The 12,139-nt window shown below is 40.6% G+C and overlaps 1 protein-coding gene across 4 annotated transcripts in view; it reads left to right on the plus strand.

Moving 5' to 3' along the window:
• Positions 1-1,536: 1,536 nt before the first annotated feature.
• LOC110456553 (ceramide phosphoethanolamine synthase-like) overlaps positions 1,537-12,139 on the plus strand; it is a 20,908-nt gene continuing 10,305 nt past the window's right edge. Inside the window, exon 1 of one of the 4 annotated variants that reach the window (XM_021507356.1) lies at positions 1,537-2,146. The gene's annotated coding sequence lies outside the window, so the exon portion shown is untranslated. The other 3 variants (XM_021507359.1, XM_021507357.1, XM_021507358.1) reach the window with 3 other exon arrangements.

Here is a 12,139-nt window from a genome sequence, read left to right on the forward strand (position 1 = left end):
GTAACATACCTAAGTGTGTAGATATAGTAACATACCTAAGTGTGTGAATAGCGTAACATAACTTAGTGTGTAGATATACAGTAACATACCGTTGTTTGTAGATATATAGTAGCATACCTTAGTGTGTTGATAAAGTAACATACCTAAGTGTGTATATAGAGTAACATACCTTAGTGTGTAGATATAGTAACATACCTTAGTGTGTGGATATAGTAACATACCTTAGTGTGTAGATATAGTAACATACCTTAGTATGTAGATATGGTAACATACCTTAGTGTGTAGATATAGTAACATACCTTAGTGTGTAGATATAGTAACATACCTTAATGTGTATACATAGTAACATACCTTAGTGTGTATATATAGTAACATACCTTAGTGTTTAGATATAGTAATATACCTTAGTGTGTAGATATAGTAACATACCTTAATGTGTATACATAGTAACATACCTTAGTGTGTATATATAGTAGCATACCTTAGTGTGTAGACATAGTAATATACCTTAGTGTATAGATACAGTAACATACCAAGGTGTGTAGATATAGTAACATACCTAAGTTTGTATATTTAGTAACAAACATCAGTGTGTAGATGTTACTTAATTGTAGAATAGTATCATAGGTAAAGTTGTTTGCATTGTTACATAACTACATGTTTTACCTGACGCCTGAGTAATACACTGAGCCAGGTTGGGTCGTCAGATGGAACGTAGTTTTAGGTCACCTGAGACAATGTCTCAAGTGACCTATTGCGATCGCCTTTTGTCCTGCGTCGTGCATCGTCCGTCGTCCGTCGTGCGTCGTGCGTCGGTAAACAATTTACATTTTCGACCTCTTCTCCAAAACCCCTGCACCAATTTCAATGAAATTTTGCAGAATCCCTTCATGGCCAAAGGTCAACCAAAATTGTGAATTATATAGTCCCAAGCCCCCAGGGGCCTGAGGGGTGGGCCAAAAAGGGTCAAATCTTCTCAAGATCCAGATATGGTAGAATCAAATAATCTTTATAGATGGAAGGGTCTTAATGTGCTTTACCAAAATTGTGAATTTCATGACCCTGGGGTCTCACGTTTCCCCCTGGGGAGGGGGTAAACTTTACTATAGTTTTATTGTGAATTATGTGGTCCCTAGCCCCAGGGGCGGGGCCAAAAAGGGTCAAATTGATTAAAATTTCAAAAATCTTCTCAAGATCCAGATATGGTAGACTCAAACACTCTTCATAGATGGAAGGGTCTTAAGGTGCTTTAACGAAATCCAACTGACTGACAGAACCACTATTTGTACTTCTTTTGCATTACATGTAGTTCAAGTTACCTTTGTTACCAAATTATTTCTTTTTCATTCGGCAACATCGATAGCATCAGTTTTTACATAACTCAGATGACCGTTAAGGCCCATGGGCGTCTTGTTATACACAACACTCGCATCCACTTTTTATCCACACCTCATAACATATCATACAACACTTACAGATATCCCCGAGTCGTAACATAACAATCTGCGTACGTGTGTTACAGTTGTGTATGTACATCACGTCCTTGTGTACTATATATAGGATGAGACAGATTTAGTTTAGTGAAGCGTGTTCATTGGATCCCATACCCGGTAATGTTTATTATTCTAATTAATACAATGTATTCATTTTCGAAGTAACCAAGGGCACACAATGTTTTAAATACATGTACAGACTTCAATGCCCGGACGTTCGTAATCTGGCGTCCCGGTGGGTTTTTTTTATTAACAATAGCAAAACTTGTTTGTTAATTCTTTGAAGAAATGTAATCTACACTGAGTCAGTTAATTTATTGACAATTAAGTTGCACTGTGATAATGGCCTTACATGATACAGTGGACATTGTAGTAATACAATACGACAATCAGCTGAGAAACAAACAATGGACTGATGAACAAAAAGATATGACTGTCTGCATGAATAACAGAGAGCGACGAAGGGTTGATTACGCCTACATGTGTATTGTACCTGTACACCGCACATGGCCAGGTACACACGAGTATGATCACCATGTGTAGGACGTCGGAAGTGTTTAAATGTGAACTTTAAACGTGATGTTCTTGGAGGAGAATAGTTTGCGTATGAAATATACCGTAGCACGTGGAAGAAAAACACAGGTAGGATACAGGTGAGTGTAATTCATGACGTTAACATAAGGTATTGTTATCGACCCAAACTGGCAGGTGAGAATGGACAATGAATACAATATGCACAGGCAAACATGGCGGTCCAGTGTGTGTGTGTGTGTGTGTGTAAACTGCTGCAGTCTGTGGTGTTAGGTAGGAATAGTTGATGTAAAATTCTATGTATAAACAAGGACAGCTTGTGACTCATGTGACCGTATAACTCCTACCTGTTCACAGTGTCTACTGCTGATAAGCGTCTTGGGAAACCTGCTTATGTTAAATCTATGAACAGTCGGGACGGTTTAACCCCCATCATATCCACATATCCCGTAGAATATCGAAGTTTAACAATCAATAAGACCAGTCTGGATCGAAATAATTTGATAACAGGTAGCAAGTACCGGGGACCTTATTACCCGGATCTTCAGTAGTAGGACGGACCCTGTGACGTACAATGACACTACCTTTATTTGTCAAGATAGAATCTTTTACCCTTTTGACACAAAATATCCAATGTCAGCCGTCGAGATAAGTTTCTTATGGATAAGTCAAAACCCCAGCTTCGAGAATCTTACCCGAAGCTTAAATTTGCTGAGTTCATCTCCATGGGATACGAGATTTGCTATCTTTAACCAGAGAACTGGGAATGATAATTTCCATTCCTTACTGAAACTCATGATCATGCGCGTTCTACGCAAAGCTACACCATGACGTTAACCTGATCGTGAACATTAACGTTATTTAATTAATCAGTTTCATAGTGGCGTAAAGAAAAATGTAATGTGTCGGAAACTAGGATGGAAACAGGGAAATATTAAACCGGAATAAAACATGCATAGGTTTGTCCAGGGTGAGATATTATCCTTATACCCAATCCTCAGTATGATGAGTTATTTTGTATCACACAGTTTTACAAATCCCTCGGTACTACAGGCCCTTTACTATATACTTACCATCTCATTAACATACATATATGCAATGTAATACTACGTTTTCGCTGACATACATAACACTGTATGATCATAATCATGTAGTATAACAACACACACATTCATACATTTTTATTAGATTAATTAACATATATTTCTCATTGTCAAAACAATATCCATTGACCTATTATATTCGTTTAAGACCTTGGATCTTCGGTTACGAATAGTTCTTAGGCGTAAAAACAATCTCACTGGAACGACAGGTACTCGTAGGCAGGGAGGGGCCAGGTAACAACCGACATCGATGTCACCCATCCCATTATAAAAAATACCCCGGAAACACTAGTCAGTGGAATGTCCCACTGTTGTTTATCCGGTAGCACTAGTCGGTGGGATTGTCCTACTGTTGTTACTCTGGTAACACTAGTCAGTGGAATTGTCATCACTGTTGTTACTCCGGTAACACTAGTGGGTGGGATTGTCACCACTGTTGTTACTTCGGTAACACTAGTCGGTGAGATTGTCCCCACTGTTGTTACTCCGGTAACACTAGTCGATGGGATTGTCATCACTGTTGTTACTCCGGTAACACTAGTCGGTGGGATTGTCCTACTGTTGTTATTCCGGTAGCACTAGTCGGTGATATTGTCCCCACTGTTGTTACTCCGGTAACACTAGTCGATGGGATTGTCCTACTGTTGTTACTTCGGTAACACTAGTGGGTGGGATTGTCACCACTGTTGTTACTCCGGTAGCACTAGTGGGTGAGATTGTCACCACTGATGTCACTTCGGTAACACTAGTCGGTGGGATTGTCCCACTGTTGTTACTCCGGTAACACTAGTCGGTGGGATTGTCCTACTGTTGTTACTCCGGTAGCACTAGTCGGTGGGATTGTCCTACTGTTGTCACTTCGGTAACACTAGTGGGTGGGATTGTCCCCCCTGTTGTTACTCCGTTAACACTAGTCGGTGGGATCGTCCTACTGTTGTTACTCCGGTAGCACTAGTCGGTGGGATTGTCCTGCTGTTGTCACTTCGGTAACACTAGTGGGTGGGATTGTCCCCACTGTTGTTACTCCGTTAACACTAGTCGGTGGGATTGTCCTACTGTTGTTACTCCGGTAGCACTAGTCGGTGGGATTGTCCTACTGTTGTCACTTCGGTAACACTAGTGGGTGGGATTGTCACCACTGTTGTTTCTCCGGTAACACTAGTGGGTGAGATTGTCCTACTGTTGTCACTTCGGTAACACTAGTGGGTGAGATTGTCCCCACTGTTGTTACTCCGGTAACACTAGTGGGTGAGATTGTCCCCACTGTTGTCACTCCGGTAGCACTAGTCGGTGGGATTGTCCTACTGTTGTTACTCCGGTAGCACTAGTGGGTGACATTGTCCCCTCTGTTGTCACTCCGGTAACACTAGTCGGTGGGATTGTCCTACTGTTGTTACTCCGGTAACACTAGTCGGTGGGATTGTCCCACTGTTGTTACTCCGGTAGCACTAGTGGGTGAGATTGTCCCCACTGTTGTCACTCCGGTAGCACTAGTGGGTGAGATTGTCCCCACTGTTGTCACTCCGGTAGAACTAGTGGGTGGGATTGTCCCCACTGTTGTCACTCCGGTAGCACTAGTCGGTGGGATTGTCCCCACTGTTGTCACTCCGGTAGCACTAGTTGGTGAGATTGTCCCCACTGTTGTCACTCCGGTAGCACTAGTCGGTGGGATTGTCACCACTGTTGTTACTCCGGTAGCACTAGTGGGTGAGATTGTCCCCACTGTTGTCACTCCGGTAACACTAGTGGGTGAGATTGTCCCCACTGTTGTCACTTCGGTAAGACAAGTGGGTGATATTGTCCCCACTGTTGTCACTCCGGTAACACTATATTTTCATAAGAATTTATAGGAGCAAAAATAGAACTATACCTAATATACAGGTGTTTAGATTAGCATTGCAGATTGCATTTTGAGGTTTATAATGATATGGACCAACATCTACATATTATGGTATTACAGCATACACCAACAGCCGAATGCTATGTAACTTATCTTAGTGAATATCTACAATATGTCCTCCACCAGATATTTGTAATATCAAACCTGCTGTTGTCACCTTCCTTCACGTACAGCCATTGAATAAGGGGAACACTCATTTGAAATTTGAGAAGAAATCCGTTCAGCACTTTTTGAGAAATAGCGATAACAAACTTTAACTATGAAAATACATGATGTTGTCCTTCTGAACAGTCTCAAAACAATACATGCAAAACTATGGACCAAAGAAAACCGTCATATGAAATTTGAGAAAGATCTGTCTCGTACTTCTTGAGAAGTGATGATAAAAATGTTCAGTTCTCAAAATTAAAGATGGCTGCCTGGTGGCCATTTAGTCTTTTCGATCAGTTCCACAATGAAACCTTCATATGAAAAGACATCTACACCACTAGGGTAACCAGGACGCAGGGCTTCACTAGTGAGTGGGGTCACAGGGACCTGAGAATTTGTTACAGCTATATTTGGACCTAAACTAAGGTGTTCAGAGTAATTTTACATGTTTTAGGGGTTTAGATGATATGACCATTGGGAGTGTCATTTTTACCGAAAGTCGATCTAAACCCCAAAACATGTAAAATTACTATGAACACCTTAGTTGAGGTCCAAATATAGCTGTAACAAATTCTCAGGTCCCTGTGGGTGGGATAACAATGATAGTTTTTACACGGCAATAAACGGACATACAGATTTGAGTGCGGAAAAAACTACATGCACCATTAGGTGGTTTATAATTGTACAGTGTCCTCACAACCTGGGCCAATTAAAGATGTTCAAACCCTGATCGATTACCTTACCGGCGACTTAACTCATGGAAACTCAGAGCAAAAATAGGATATATAAGTATGATACGACCATCTTAATTATTATAACAAACACAATTTGTAAAATCTTAAGATATTTCTCCAAAAATATAATTTTGATAATTAGCGTTCATGACTTAATAATATAGGGTTTTGAACACAGGGACTTGAAAACAATAATAAGTGATCTGGGGGTCGGGACCATGGGGTATTTTTTTCATTCTGGGTCATAGGAACGTTTGTGAAGTGGTGTTAAGGAGCTTAGACGTGTGGACTGGTGGTCTCGGTTTGTGGACCACCACATCGACCGTGTGTAATCAGACATCTACTTATAAATACTGTAACCGCTGAACTTTATTCTGTCCATAGCGGATGTAATGTTCATGTTTTTTAAATAGATAGGATCACAGTCATACTGGGTTGCAACACTATATCAAGGTCGTGCCAGGTCTCTGCGTTCGCACAAGTGTACAGTGCTTTTTTATTTAATATTTTATTGGCTCATCCATTACATATACATACGTACACACACATTATCATCAATAAAATATAACTAAGTTTTGCGTACCATGTTTGACGGCCATGCCTGCTATCTACCATTCAGTAACGGAAAGCACCCGTCCAACACTGGAATGTTACATACACATACACACACGTCACCTATACACATGCTTATCAACAAACAGGCACACACGCGTATCGGGCGCGGCCACGTGTGTGTGAGGGTAACATATTTTGGAAGGAGGATATATATGTTTGTCCATCTACGAGGCTCACACGTTCACCATCACACACGTACGACTACAACACCAGACCAAAGGCTGTAGGCCATGTACTTATAGTTTTATAGTATGAGGGACCCTAGTCTGGATCAACAGCTGCAAGTCTGCTCCTAAAGGTCAGTACTGTTGTAGGGGAGTAAGGGAGGAGGGTACGGCCAACGTTTTACTCTACTCGCTATGGAAGGAGATCGACCTTGTTATACTTGTGAGTAAGTTTGGGTTTAGTACAGGCTGTGCATATAACTTCACATACGTTGTTTTCTAATTTAACTAGACTAAATATACACTTGCTCTGTCTTCGGGTTTACACCGATTTTTAAGAACCAGCTAGGTATTGTCTTGTAACAGTTGAAACTTTCTGTTATCCAACGATGCATACTTCCAGATACCTAAAACGGTTCCAGTCAATCTCGTATAACCACGTAGTAAGTTCTGGGGTTCCATACTCATACACCTTGTTAGTTTGTTATTCCTTCACCCATGAACCCGACAACAAATCCTCCATTCACACCCCTTAGATAAACCTACACAACCAGCTACATATGTTAGTCCTACACTCATGCTACCGTTTAGTTAGTCCTACACTCATACTTTCATTTAGTTAGTCCTACACACATACAACTTTGTAGTTAGTCCTACACTCCTACAACCATTTAGTTAGTACTACACACATACAACTTGGTAGTTAGTCCAACACTCATACATCTAGGTAGTTAGTCCTACACTCATACCACCATTTAGTTAGTCCTACACACATACAACTTGGTAGTTAGTCCAACACTCATACATCTTGGTAGTTAGTCCTACACTCATACCACCATTTAGTTAGTCCTACACACATACAACTTGGTAGTTAGTCCAACACTCATAAATCCCTGGTAGTTAGTCCTACATTTATACACCCTGGTAGTTAGTCCTACACTTATACACCCTGGTAGTAAGTCCTACACTTATACACCCCGGTAGTTAGTTCAACACTCATACACCCTGGTAGTTAGTCCTACACACATACACCCTGGTGGTTAGTCCTACACTCATATACCCTGGTAGTTAGTCCTACACTCATACACCCTGATAGATAGTCCTACACTTATACACCCTGGTAGTTAGTCCAACACTCATACACCCTGGTAGTTAGTCCTACACTCATAAATTCCTGGTGGTTAGTCCTACACTCATATACCCTGGTAGTTAGTCCTACACACATACACCCTAGTAGTTAGTCCTACACTCATACACCCTGGTAGTTAGTCATACACTTATACACCCTGGTAGTAAGTCCTTCACTTATACACCCTGGTAGTTAGTCCAACACTCATACACCCTGGTAGTTAGTCCAACACTCATATACCCTGGTAGTTAGTCCTACACTCATACACCCTGGTAGTTAGTCCTACACTCATACATCCTGGTAGTTAGTCCTACACTCATAAATTCCTGGTGGTTAGTCCTTCACTCATATACCCTTCCCTGGTAATTAGTCCTACACTCATACACCCTGGTAGTTAGTCCTACACTCAAACACCCTGGTAGTTAGTCCTACACTCATACACCCTGGTAGTTAGTCCTACACTAATACACACTGGTAGTTAGTCCTACACTAATACACCCTGATAGTAAGTCCTACACTCATATACCCTGATAGTTAATCATACACTCATACACCCTGGTAGTTTGGCTTACACTCATACCCCCTGGCAGTAAGTTCTACACTCATACAATCTGGTAGTTTGTCCTACACTCATACAATCTGGTTTTTTGTCCTACACTCATACCCCCTGGCAGTTAGTTTTACACTCATACACCTTAGAGTTGGTCATAAACTCATACATTGTACCCCCTGGTAGTAAGTCTTACACTCATACACTCTGGTTGTTAGTCCTACACTCATACACTCTGGTAGTTTGTCCTACACTCATACCCCCTGGCTATTAGTCCTACAATCATACACTCTTGGTAGTTATATATTTCCCGTTAGTTCATTGCTTAGATTAACACTTAACAAAATGACGGCCCATTGACTGTGCATGTTTTGTTCTAGTGTTAGATGTTTGATACACATGTACAATTATTAACAGTGATCATAAATAAAGTATGTCAGCTAAGCTTACCTATACTGTTATCAGAATTGTATTTAACGTGCTATATACTGTACACGAACATGATTTACTGACATGTGCAGTTTAAGAGTGTATGGTTAGAGAAAAGATATGTACATGTGACGGTAAACATTGATGTACATTACGTACAAGTGACGGTAAACATTGATGTACGTTACGTACAAGTGACGGTAAACATTGATGTACGTTACGTACAAGTGACGGTAACATTGATGTACGTTACGTTCAAGTGACGGTAAACATTGATGTACGTTACGTACAAGTGACGGTAAACATTGATGTACGTTACGTACAAGTGACGGTAAACATTGATGTACGTTACGTACAAGTGACGGTTAACATTGATGTTCGTTGCGTACAAGTGACGGTAAACATTGATGTACATTACGTACAAGTGACGGTTAACATTGATGTTCGTTACGTACAAGTGACGGTTAACATTGATGTTCGTTACGTACAAGTGACGGTAAACATTAATGCCGAGAGTGGTGTCTACCTTACTGTGATATTAAGAAAATTGGTAGACATTTGATATGTTTTTTGGTGTAACAGCCAAAAGAAAGAAGTCAGCCAAACTATTACTCTGAATTAGACTGGATGCGTTGTATGTTATTAAAATATTGGTTTTCCGGAATAAAAAAAAATATTCCGGAATAAAAAAAATTTCTAAGAAACAAATTAACTTCGGTTTATATCAACCTATATATTGCCTGTTAACATATATAGACATGGTCGGGGCCCAAAAGGCAAATACAATGGTGGTATAACTTTGAAAAGATGTCTTAAACGCGTTTGAAGTGTTCCATCCAACTTATCACGAAACATATCTGGGGCCACGGAACTCAGTATTGTATAAATGGGGGATGTGGATCTTATGGAGGCAGTCATTTATAGGATTACGTTCACCCTCTAGCTTTGGCGGACTGGAAAGCTTAGGGCCGTGGGTTTGATCCCCATGGAAGCTTATATATATTAAGGCAGTGGGTTTGATCCCCGTGGAAGCTGAGGGCCGCGGGTTTGATCCCCGTGGAAGCTTAGGGCCGTGGGTTTGATCCCCATGGAAGCTTACGGCCGTGGGTTTGATCCCCGTGGAAGCCGAGGGCCGCGGGTTTGATCCCCGTGGAAGCTTAGGGCAGTAGGTTTGATCCCCGTGGAAGCTTAGGGCCGCGGGTTTGACCCATTTGGAAGGTGAGGGCCGCGGGTTTGATCCCCGTGGAAGCTTAGGGCCCGAGGCCAAGATAATTTAACGTTAATATAACAAGGGCTTAACGCAATGGTCTTCTTGAAAACAATAGTGATATTTGTTTGATCATAGAAAAACTTTAATTATCCAACAAGACAATTCACAACAAAATTCGTCGAGACACACTTTCCATTCACGTATCACCGAACTTTGAAGTGATTCAACTGTGTTTTTAATTTCCTAAGACAGTTTTGTTTAAAATACCTAGTGCCACGATCCAGTTGGCCTAAATCTTTATAAAATATAAGCAATGAAATAATATAAACATCTATTAAACAAAAATATTCGTACAGTTTAAATCACCAAAATCCGGAAAAAAACGATTCCTTACTTATAATGCTAAGCACGTTTCCCGTCAGGTTGTTTGGGAGTTGCAGAGTGGGTTGGAAACAAACAGCTGTGTGACTTTTGTCTTTAGAGGTTGGTTTTAAAACATTTTATAAAAACATTTTATCAATAATCAACGTGTTAACTGAGGTTCGACTAAATTTATTATCGACGGATACATAAAACGCCGATAGGGCCTGTATCGCTCATCCTTCGTAGATCTAAGCTTATGCGCAAGCCTTCGTGGTTTTGTAACAGGCCTTCATGTAGATCTAGGCTAGTTGCAGTTATAAGTACATAATTGTCATTATTAAAACAGATGTAACAGAGGTCATTATTTTGCCAATGTCTCCGCTAGGAGTCGAACCCGGGACCTCTGGCTTACTAATCTTACGCTCTACCGAATGAGCTAAAGGAAATTATCCATAGCCGAGTGGGTAGGAATTAAGCGGCTAGTATTTCACCAGGGTGACACAAAAATGAAATTTCATTGACATGATCCCTGCAGTTTGCACGACACTCCTATATGATTGTGATAACCACTAAAGTCTATGACAATCCCACCAAATTTTTAAACCACCACTAACCAACCACGTTTTACCCAATGTAAATTTACAATCGTCTCTGTTTTAAAGTTTCTGTGACTTCAAAACAACACGAAGATGACTAGAATAATCCAATATCTATATAGTATTTGCAAAAAAAGGACGAGAGGTTGGTTGGTGTATAGGGTTTAACGCCCCGTCAATAGCGCTCATGACCAGCAATACTGCTTTGACATTACTATGTGGGCCTATAGGCCTAAGGAACAACAGTGGTCCAGTAATCTAAGTGCAATTAGAAATGCATCTAAGAAAAATATGATATAAAAGACCTGGTGTCTATGAGATATATAATGTTTGACCAAGTAGAAAGTCACCGGAAATTTCATATGGTTTACTTCACAATCAGACCTCTATGTCATTGTCTTGAGGTGAATACGATCAGCATGTACCGCAGGTACTAGCCTCGTCTGTCAATACACCCATAATATAAGTATGGGTGTATTGACAGACGAGGATAATACCTGTGCATGTAGAGTATAAGTATGGGTGTATTGACAGACGAGGCTAATACCTGTACATGTAGAGTAGGAGTATGGGTGTATTGACAGACGAGGCTAATACCTGTACCTGTAGAGTATAAGTATGTGTGTATTGACAGACGCGGCTAATACCTGTACATTTAGAGTATAAGTATGTGTGTATTGACAGACAAGGATAATACTTGTACATGTAGAGAATAAGTATGGGGGTATTGACAGACGAGTATAATACCTGTGCATGTTGAGTATAAGTATGGATGTATTGACAGACGAGGGTAATACCTGTACATGTAGCGTAGGAGTATGGGTGTATTGTCAGACGCGGCTAATACCTGTACATGTAGAGTAGGCGTATGGGTGTATTGATAGACGAGGCTAATACTTGTACATGTAGAGTAGGCGTATGGGTGTATTGATAGACGAGGCTAATACTTGTACATGTAGAGTATAAGTATGGGTGTATTGACAGACAAGGATAATACTTGTACATGTAGTGTATAAGTATGGGTGTATTGACAGACGAGGCTAATACCTGTACATGAAGAGTATAAGTATGGGTGTATTGACAGACGAGGCTAATACCTGTACATGTAGAGTATAAGTATGGGTGTATTGACAGACGAGGCTAATACCTGTACATGTAGAGTATAAGTATGG

Source organism: Mizuhopecten yessoensis, unplaced genomic scaffold, assembly GCF_002113885.1.
Source record: "Mizuhopecten yessoensis strain PY_sf001 unplaced genomic scaffold, ASM211388v2 scaffold8807, whole genome shotgun sequence".
Classification (NCBI taxonomy): Eukaryota; Metazoa; Mollusca; class Bivalvia; order Pectinida; family Pectinidae; genus Mizuhopecten; species Mizuhopecten yessoensis.